Below are 11,499 nucleotides of genomic sequence, written 5' to 3'. Positions count from 1 at the left end.
TTTATTAAAATATCATAGATTAAGTTGCAAATTTATTTCTTTGTGTCTTTACTAAAGTACAATTTGTGTATATTTACAGTGCACACATTGCAAAATTATAAAGTCAAGGCAGTTCATGTACATGATTTCACTTTCCTGTTTTAGTTACCTGAGTTCAATCTTGCTGCAAAAATATTGAATGGAAAATTTCAGAAGTAAACAGTCTGTTGGTTTCAAATTGTATAATGCTCCTGAGTAGCTTGGTGAAATTTTGAACTATCTCACTCCATTCCAACTGAGGCAGGAATCATCTTTGTTCAGTACATCCAAGATGTCTTAGTCATCAGTTGGACTGTAGGGATACTGCCATGCTTACATTCAAGTAGGCTTTATTTTACTCAATAATGACTCCAAAGCACAAAATCGTGGTTCTGTGATGTTGGCAACTCAGATAAGTCAATGAGAAGCCACCAGGTGTTCTTCTTAAGTGAACAACTCAAAAGTTTAACTTGCTTAGCAAAGAAAAAGAAGCAACACCATCTGTTAAATTTGCTAAGATCTACTATAAGGACCAATCATCTAACACATGAAATTGTGAAAAACGGAAAGGAAATTTGTGCAAAAGTTATGGGGCTTAAAGGTGGAAAAGGCATCAGATCTGCAGGTGGAAGCCTTGAACAGAAATCATATCCTGACTGATGAAAGTGTGCTGCTCTAGAAAGTGTAGGATTTGGTACTATCTGTGGTTTTGAGCAGCCACATGAGGTATTGGAATGTATTCCCTGCAGATAACACATGGCCCACCACACATCCCTAGCCTCTCATACTTAACCTCCCCTGCCCACCATCTTGGTGAGAAAATGGAGTACCCACTCTCTTAGCAATGTTTAAGCATATTGGGCATTATGATGAACTGTAGCCACTCTGTGGCATAGTCATCTTTTAAAAAATATTTACTTTTATTGGAAAGTCAGCTTTTATATAGAGAGAAGTAGAAACAGAGAAAGAGGTCTTTCATCTGCTTGTTCACTCCTCAAATAGCCGCAGTGGCCAGCGCTGAGCTGATCCAAAGCTGGGAGCCAGGAAAGAAGCCTCCAGGTCTCCCATGTGGGTGCAGGGGCCCGAGGATCTGGGCCATTCTCTGCTGCTTTCCCAGGCCATAAGCAGAGAGCTGTATCTGAAGTGGAGCAGGCAGGTCATGAACTGGCACCTCTATGGGGTATTGGTGCCACAGGGAAGAGGGTTAACTTGCATACCACCGTGCCAGCCCTGAGAGTGAATCATCTTATAATTGCTAAATGACAAAAATGCCTCTCTGTTGCTAACCCCACCCCCTGCCTCATGATCAGCACTCTACCATCTGCTTCTATGAACTCCACCTGTGAATGTATGAGATCACACTCAGCCCAGATGTGCCATGATATTATTATCATGGCCTGCCCTCACCCATTCCCCAGCTAACTTCCTTTTTTTTTTTTTTTGGAATGGTGAATTACAACAGACATGACCCTCCATCATCTTCTCTCTGTATCTTTATTTCATCCATCTTCCTTCTTATTTCTGTGTACCATCATTCCCCTCCACTGCTACTCCCATGGGTCACATAATCGCTTACTGGATTTTTCTCTCTTGCTTTCTTCATACCTCCACTTTCTCTGTCATGAAAGCGTTTCCAAGTGGTAGGAACTAAGTTGTGAACTCTCCCTAGCCTCAAGGTGACGTGCACATCTGTTGTTCAAGAGACTGTACCTCTTCCTCTGATACTTTCTGAGTCTGTTGCTCTTCATGCTCTATTCTAGAAAATTAGCTAATGATATACCTTGGAGTCAATGTTTTAATGTGGCAGGTTAAGCTGCCCCCTGTGATTTGAGTGTTCTATTCTAGTCTCTTCTGCTCCACTTCCAGTTAAGCTGTCTGCTAATGCACCTCTGCTAAAGCAGTGGATAATAGTCCAAGTTCTTGGGTCACTGCCATTGTGTGAGAAAACAGATGGAATTCCAAGCTTCTAGCTTGGGCCTGGCCCAGCCCTGGTCATTGTAGATATTTGGTAAGTGAACTGGTAGATAGAAGATTCATTCATCCATCCATTCATTCATTCATTCTCTCTCTTTCTCTACTCTTTCTTTCTCCATGTGTGTCTTCTATAAAATCTTAAGAATGTGCTTGAGGAGGCTGGAAAAGTATTTGTCCTTTTTCTTGGTCTTAGGAGCTGTTAAAATTGTCAAAAATTTAGTATTATTTCACTTGATTTACCCAAAATTTTATTTTACAAAATTTTAGCCCTATGCAAACAAAACACATTGAGTTTGCCTATATCTAGAGACTTTAAAATAGAAGGGTGGCCTGGCAAAATAAACAGTATGAAAGGCCCAAGCTTGATTTCCCAATAGGTTATCTTTTATCTGATAGAGAGTTCCAGAGACTTGATGTTCTTCAAGTTGTTCTTGCTTAGCCAGTCAGAGAAAATAGGCACAATTGCTTGGGTGCACTTCTGACCTCGTTTTAGCCATTTATTGATTTCAATTTCTTCTTTCCCCAAAGCTTCAACATTTCTATGAGTATTCAAGGGGCCAGGAGCCAGCTTCAGTTTTCCTTTGTCTTCTCTATTATTCCTTGTTCGTAATATAGGTCTCCGCCGCCAGGATATTTGCAGGGGAAAAACAATGGCAATTCTGGTGTCTGGAGAGTGAGAAGGATTTATTGCAATCAGTGTCGAAAAGATGAAACACTTTCAACTCTCTAGTGTGTAAATTCACTTCATCAGTTCAGAGGGCTGCACATTGTAAACGTTTGATCAGTGATGAAAATATTGTTGATATGTTTTTGATGCTTTGGCAGGAACAGTTAATTTCCTATATTCTACTAATTCCCACACTTCAGTAATTTGGGGATGGGATACATCCCAATACAGTAAGGTGTTGCATGATACTATTTTTTTTTTTAAAGATTTATTCATTTTATTACAGCCAGATATATACAGAGGAGAGACAGAGAAGAAGATCTTCCGTCCGATGATTCACTCCCCAAGTGAGCCGCAACGGGCCGATGCGCGCCGATCCGAAGCCGGGAACCTGGAACCTCTTCCGGGTCTCCCACGCGGGTGCAGTGTCCCAATGCATTGGGCCGTCCTCAACTGCTTTCCCAGGCCACAAGCAGGGAGCTGGATGGGAAGTGGAGCTGCTGGGATTAGAATCGGCGCCCATATGGGATCCCGGTGCGTTCAAGGCAAGGACTTTAGCCGCTACACTATCACGCCAGGCCCTAGCTGCATTAATTCCTACAGGCTCATTATGGTATAGGCAGTTCACTGTAGATCAAAATAGTATCATGCGGGCCCGGCGGCTTGGCCTAGCGGCTAAAGTCCTCGCCTTGAAAGCCCCGGGATCCCATATGGGCGCCGGTTCTAATCCCGGCAGCTCCACTTCCCATCCAGCTCCCTGCCTGTGGCCTGGGAAACAGTCAAGGACGGCCCAAAGCCTTGGGACCCTGCACCCATATAGGAGACCCGGAAGAAGCTCCTGGCTCCTGACTTCGGATTGGCTCAGCTCCAAGTGTCGCGGCCGCTTGGGGAGTGAACCATCAGATGGAAGATCTTCCTCTCTGTCTCTCCTCCTCTCTGTATATCTGCCTTTCCAATAAAAATAAATAAAATCTTAAAAAAATTAATGTAGCTAAAAATCTCCTCTTGCCTAGCGATGTCATAGCTGTTGTGATGTCACGATATAACACATTTCTCACATGTTTGTCGTGAAGTAGGTGTCATACACATATCACACTTCCAGCCAAATGAAATGCAGCATATTACACAGTACGCAGCATGTGATGATGGTAACAAATGGCTATTTCAGTGGCCTACATGGTTTATCATGCTATATTTTTAATCACTGTTTTAGAGAGTGCTGGGTAATGTTAGCAGCAGCCTCATAGATCTCATGTTTACTGTATCTTTTGACCATATCATTCTCTTGCGCTTCACTTGATCTAATGCTAAGTATCATGACGCTGGGAGCAAAAGGTTGTGCTATAAAGCATAGCCTGGGTGCTGCTACATCATTGAGGTTTGTATCAGTATAGTTCACAATGTGTGCACACTGACAGAATCATTGATGGATGTGTGTCATAGGCTGTCCCCACTGTTAACTGGCATGTGTCCATATTTACTTTTTGAGCCTTCTGCACAACCAGGATGACGTATTGGTCACACTGACAATATGACACAGTTCAAGCTAATTAGTCATTAGCAAAGTCTAGTTCCTGGGGTCTAAACTAACCAAGCAGGCAGAAATACAAGGTCGGTTGATGACGCACTTGGACTTTGAGATTGTGGGGGCATTGAATTTCAGCATAGCAGCTGAGAGCCAAAAGTTCACGACCTATAAGCATCATGTGTTGCAATTTCCTTCATTTTATCAAACAAGAAAATAGAACCTATATACATCAAGCAATCTACCCAGATGTAGTCATCAGAGATCCAGTGTAGCCCAAGTTTAGAGGGAGTCTGCATTTTCTCATGAAAAACCTGGTGGTATTTCTCCCAGTGTTTTCTGCGCACCCCAGGTAGGGGTTGGGCGTGCGCATGGTTCTCTGCCTTGCGCTGATGTTGCCAAGGCAGCAGTGGATCACACTGTGGGCTCCTTGGAAGGCACGAAGCCATCAGCAGCATCTATCCTCATGCTACAGCAACTGTGTGCAAATGTACACACCCATTGTGGAAAGAGAGAGCACACAGAACCAGACTGCACCACGAATGCTCTTGACGAAGCAACTTAAACTTGTAGAGCGACTTGGCCTTGTAGAACAGGTTTTGCTCCCACTCTGCATGGGAAGTGGGGCCAGCCTCAAGTCCTTCAATTGTACCACTGAGTGCAATGGTCAGTGGCCTCCAGGAAATGCATGCGTAGGTCTCTGTCATAAGCTGGGTACGTCCCTTTTTTCTGTTTTTTTTTTTTTCAAAAGATTTATTTATTTTTATTGCAAAGTTAAACATACAGAGGGGAGGAGAGACAGAGAGGAAGATCTTCTGTCCGAAGTGACTGCAACACTTGGAGCTGAGCCAATTCGATTCCAGGAGCCAGAAGCTTCTTCCAGGTCTCCCATGCGGGTGCAGGGTCCCAAGGCTTTGGGCCGTGCTCAACTGCCCTCCCAGGCTACAAGCAGGGAGCTGGATGGGAAGTGGGACTGCCTGTATTAGAACCAGTGCCCATATGGGATCCTGGTGCGTTCAAGGTGAGGACTTTAGCTGCCAGGCCACCACACTGGGCCAGGGTCCCTTTTTTCGTGACACACCATCTTTCTGTGCAGTGGTGATCAATGGACAGAAAAGCCAGGGTTATTTAAATTTTAACATGTAAAATGAGTTAGCTGTATTTGTTATCAATGAAAAACTGAGAAATTTAGAAATTTAGAAATTTAGAAATTTAGAAATTTAGAAAGCTTTCACTGTAACCTTTATTTATTCCAAAGTCTTACAGATATTTTCTGATGAGATCATTGATAATATTAACAAAGATTAAATATTGTATCATAAAACGAAGTGCTTTCATCATTTGGAATATTGGTGTTGCTCAATGAGAGTTAGTTGAGTAATGTAAAAGTCCCCCAGGAGAGACCAGTAGATTGTAAAGGATCTATTGCAAATCTTATGTGCTCAAGTTCCACTTTGCAACTAATTATTAAGAAATGACTGCTTGGGGCTGGAGTTAGCAAGTTGAGCCCCAACCTGTGACAATGACTTCCCATATCAAAGTGCTAGTTTGAGGCCTAGTGGCTTTGCTTCTGATTTGGTTTCCTGCTATTATGCGTATGGAAGCAATGGAAGATGTTCCAAGTCCTAGGCCTTTACCACTCATGTGGAAGACCTGGATGGAGCTCCTGTCCCCTGGCTTCAGTCTGGCCCAGCCTTGGCTGCTGCAGTCATTTGGGATATTTGTTTGCTTTTGTTAATTTATCTATTAGGTTTTAGAGAATGTGAATACATTATTTTATTATACACCCCCATATATATATATATATATGTGTATATATATATATATATATATATATATATATATATATATACACTAACAAAAGTTCTTGAGGTGTGAGTCTGTATAATTTGTAAGGATCCTAAGTCCAGGAGTTTTGAGGTTGACTGTATAAGAGGTTGGTGGGAGATTTTACCAGTTTTCCCACTGTCTGTAGTAGCTGAGAGGAGGGGTGGAAGACTCCAAATTCTCTTCTCTATGTTATTCAGATGAGTTGCTTTCCTTTGTACCCTTATATTGCTGATTTGATCTCAGCACTTGAAGCCTCTTTGTAGGATGTCGCTGAAACTCCATCAGTCAAGGGCCCAGAGCTCTTGTTGAGCTCTAGTTCTTGTCTTTGAGCTGATATAGTAAGCACAGCGGAGTATTCATCTGCAAGAAACAGCAACTCCACCAGCCACACTGCTGGGGTAAGGATACATCAGGCCAGGGTTCATTGCTGAAGGATGAATCCAGGAGACCAGGGATTACTCAGTGTAACTTGGACACATACAGAAATTGAATGCCATTGTTTGGGTGAAAAGGGATTCATGTTTTTTGTCGAAAGTACATAATTCTTCAGTAAGTGTGACACTCCTGATGGTAAAGCATCCTCGTTAGCTTTCTTCACAGTTCTCACATAGAATCACACCTAAGCAGCACTGCCACATCTCCATCCAAGCTGCTTTCTCTGTGGACAGAGGGTCACACTAGTCCCACGTGCACAGAAGCCTGCAGCCTGGGGTCGTACTGCCGTCCCACGTAGTGACCATGTCTTCATGTGAAGACTGACCTAACCTGTCTTTGTTGTATACGTTGAATTGAAATCAAACTTCTTCAAGTTTCACGCCGTGTTTGGGTAATATAGAACTCTAGTGGTAGGGAGGGGGCAGACAATGTTTCAAAAGATGAAGGGCTTTATAGAGGGAGGAGAAACCATCATAGAAAACAGATGTGAAGATACTCCAGTGGGAACCAAAGGAAGAAGAAAGCCCAGTGGTCAGAGTTGTGAATACTGTTTTCCTTCATTAGAGAGAGGCAATAAAAAAAAAAAGAACAATATTGCAAAGAATTCTCCTACTTTATGACCCTTCCTGCCCTTTGGGCTCCATTTTGCCATTGGTTAACATTCTTGGGATAAGACCCTGACAGCAAGTATGGTTCTCAGATGTGGGACAAGGCCATTTGCTTGCAGGACTTGCCACAGTTGCATCAGAAATATTTTAAACATGGAAGTTCCCATATCTTATTTCAAGAAGCGTTAAAAAACAAAACAAACAAAAACTAACAGAGTGATAGCAACTGATGAACAAAAAAGGTGGTCTCCTCTGTTGGATCACTCCACACATGTGGTCGGGATAGGGCTGGTGTTAGACCTGGAAGCTGAGAACTCAGTCTCCCATGTGGGGGACTTGAGCCATCACCACTGCCTCTCAGGTACACGTCGGCAGGACAGCAGAGTCAGGAGCCAGAGCTGGGAATGTGTGAGACACCAGCATCTGAACTGCTGGGCTAAATGCCTATGGCCTGCACGTAAATCTAATACCTGAGTTGAAAAGTCTGGCTTGATACCAACTTAGATATTTTCTTCCCATATTTGTTCTTGGACCCAAAGAATCCGTCTTCTGAAAAAATGCTTAACTGCTGAGTTTTCTGTGTTGTGTAACGACGATTAATGTGGCCTCCTTTAAATTTTTCTGGAGCCCTCACCATAGTGGCTCAAGGCTCTGAGGATACTGCTGGCTTATGGAGTTACAGAACCATGGGGCTCCAGACACACCCAGCAGTTATCTGGGTCAGAACTCTGCCTCCAAGCACAAATGGCTTCTGAGACCAACAGTTATCTTCTCCATCAGGCTTTCCTGGGAACTGGCGCAGAACTTTCTCCAAGTAGTTTATTTCCATGGCTTATAAAAAGGCTTGCATTTTGCCCAAGATTGACATTAAGTTAAATTTGATTTAAAGCCTTTGATTCAGTTAATCCACTTTTAGGAAGAAGAAGGAAGAACGGAGGCCCACCAATCATTTTTTAAAAGCTCTTTCTGGAGTCCTTTTTTTTTTTTTTTTCAGATGAACTCTGTACTTAAATGAGGAAGCGTAGTATTCGTTTGATTTGTGTCTATGATTACTAATTGAAATGCATGTTTTGTCAAACTATCGCAAGGCAAAATGTCTGCAATTAAACATTCATCACAAACTTGGAGAGACAAGTTTTTGTTTGTTTTTTTGTAGATCTTACCGTAAGTGTGGAAGGAAAGAAGGCACTATTACAATTAAACAATATGTGTATTTTAGGGCCTGGCATTGTGGCATAGCAGTTTAAGAAACCACTTGCATCGCCAGTATCCCATGGGACCACCTGTTAGAATGCAGGCTGCTTTGCTTGCTAACGTAACCAGAAAGCAGCAAATGATATAGCCCAAGCAGTTGAACCCCTCCCCTGTCAATCACATGGGAAACCCTGATGAAGCTCTTAGCTCCTGGATTCATCCTGGCCCAGTTCCTGTCATTGTAGACATCTGAGGAGTAAATCACTGGATAGGAGGTCTTGCTCTTTTTTTTGCTTCTCTCTCTCCACTTCTTTTGCTCTGTCTCTTCCCTTCTCCTCCCCTCCCCCCCAACACATGCCTTGGAAATAAATAAGTAAATCTTTAGGAAATCATATTTAAATCACTTTACTTCAGGAAAGAGTGGGCTTATCTACTATACATATTCCCCATGTTTATTCTTTTGCAAAACAGCATATGGACTTTCAGTCCTTTTCCTATTTCTGAATTTAAATGCAACTTTTGTTTTTAAGACTGAAATGTTCTTTCTTCGAGGTCAACATAGACATAAATAATGATGAATTAGGCAGCTAATTTAGTCTATTCTTTTCCCTTCTTCCTGCCTTTGTACCAAACAAGGAAGAACAAAACTTCTTGTTTTTCAAGCCCTTAAAGGTTTGTTTATTTTTGTTTTATTAAACTAATTCAAAAGAAGAAAATGTCGTGTTGATGCTTGTAGGAGTTGCTGCTGCTGTTAAAATCATCTTCTCTTCAATAAATGTTGAAGCTGGTTAGTGCTTAGACACCTCTCAGCAGATCACCTGGAAGTTTTTTTGAAAAATGTTTGAGCCCAAGTCTGGAATGATTTTTTCCCTTGGTACTGAAGCTTCTTAAACTTAGGTGCCACATGATGGCCGCAGTAGCTAGAACGCTAATGCTAGAACTCAGTGTGTGAAAGATGTTCACAGAATGTTAGATGATTTAGAGATGAGTCCATATCAGTGTATCATATTCCCTAAAAATGGAAGCTCCTCTGTCACTCTGACAAATGACCACTTGAACCTCTCTTGAGCCAATGTCTTTGGACACATTTATTCTGACAAGCTGCTTGGTTTTTGTGTTGAAAATTATTTAAACATTTATTTTATTTATTTGAAAGAGTTGCAGGAATAGGGGGAGACAGAGAGTGGGAGCTTCCATTGGCATGGCCCATTCCCCAAATGGCCGTAATAGCCAAGACTGGCCCAAGACAAAGCTGAGAGCTTGTTCATGGTTTCCCACATGGGCACAGGGACCCAAGGATTTGAGTCATCTGCTGATGCTTTCCTAGGTGCATTTTCAGGGAACTGGATCAGAAGTGGAGAAGCCAGGATACAAAATGGGATGCCAAAGCAGATGGTGGCTTCACATTCTAAGCTCACAATGCTGGTCCTTAAAATGTTGTCTCCTTGGACACATAGTGGAGTTCAGCTCCAGTTTGATCATTTTTCTGTCTGTGTGAAATGTCATATCCTTAATGACAGAAGGAATTTCCTGGCGTTCTGTCCATGTCACTGCCTTCTTCAGTAATCTTGTATTCAACTGCTGTGTCTTCTGCTCAAAAACTTGTCATTGAGTCCCTCTCCTCTCACCCCATATGTGACCCTCTTGGGCTTCCATAGTGTCTATACTCTTGTCCCTGGTGATCTTCTTTGGACCATTCCCTGAAGAGCCCTTCCACTGATACTAACAGATCTGCTTTATTCCTCACCTGTGTGGCCTTCTTCCACTGCCAGTACCACTTGACCCATCTGTTTATTTTTCTTGTCATCCTGTCTTCTTCATTTGAACACATTCAGCTTTATGGCACATTCTCAGTTTGGGTGTGCATGTGGGTGTGCATGTGTGTGGAGCACTGCTCATGAACGCTGAATTGTACCAGCCAAATGCCTACAGACTGGGTTATTCATCTCTTATGAGAGTGTGTAAGTTTGAATGGAAAAAGCCAAGTGTAATGCAGTTCCAGAAGGAATGTCAAATGCTGCACATTGATGGTTTTATCCTAGCTCTCTCTGCTTTCTAAGATGTCTTGTCTTACCTTTTGTCTCTTTTAATAGATGGTAAGTTGCTTGAAAGAATTGCCAGAGGACTTGAAATGGTAATACAAGCCACTTTACTTAAACAGGATGAATTTATTTCAACACTCGTTAGTGCATATTCCAAAGATAAGGCAGAAGTATTGTGTGACCCAAAGAGACATGGGTAACAGAAACCATGGGTTCCTGGATGACGATGGTTAACTGTGGTAGCAGACATCAGGATGTCAGGAAGTGGAGATCCCCCATCCACTCAGGACACCAGGGTCCCTACCTCCAACTCAGGGCCCTGTTGAGCCAACACGAGGGAGAATGAGTGTTGACTGGAGCAGAAAAAGGGAGGAGGAAGTGAGAGAACTCAATGAGAAGAGAGGTGGACAGAGAGAACCGAGGAGACAGTGAACACAGGATCAAGGATGAAGACAGACCAAGCTGGTCCAAGACTTTCTAGATTCAATTTCCTAGATACATTGTTGTTCATGTCAAGTTTTCACTCTCCACTTTGAAGATTTGGCTGATGTCCATGTCTCTTGTCATTGAATCTAAGTACCAAAGTAAGCTGAAGCCCAATGACAAATTCACCCAGAGTATTAGCTCCTGTGGAAGTTGGTCTGCTGATTTGCCAAGCTTCAGATATGCCTCTTGGTTTCTGTACATCCTTACATTGTAGTACCCAATAAACGCCACCTAATATATGTATGTATTTTGTTTCACACATGGAAACTGACTTCCTTCATCATGGTCTAATGATCACTGCCTCTTTTTGGTGTGTGTGTGGGTACAGGTTCACAATGACCTCACCTCTGCAGGTTCTTCCAAAAGCCCCATCCATTAAAAAACCATCTGATACATTCCAAAAGTTTAGAGGATAAAAGATATTGCAGCATGTAATGAATATTTGCATGCTTGAGGAAGATAAAGAATAGCTATTATCAACATGAATGTAATAAGGGACCTAATTAGGTGATTAAGTTGGAATGGGCATTTTCAGAGGCTTGCTGTCAGTATGCTGTGTAAATATTTGTGTAAGATGTAGGCTTGATGAGCACTTGTTCAAGGTGTCTTAATAGACTTCCTTTTTAATGACTAGATTCATGTTTGTTTTCCTATATGGACTTTCATATTATAAATATGCGTAGACAATGGGCCTTTGATTAAACATTTGGAGTGAGGGAA

The sequence above is a fragment of the Ochotona princeps genome, chromosome 1 (genome assembly GCF_030435755.1).
Source record: "Ochotona princeps isolate mOchPri1 chromosome 1, mOchPri1.hap1, whole genome shotgun sequence".
Taxonomy (NCBI): Eukaryota; Metazoa; Chordata; class Mammalia; order Lagomorpha; family Ochotonidae; genus Ochotona; species Ochotona princeps.
Note: the sequence above shows the minus strand (reverse complement) of the source record.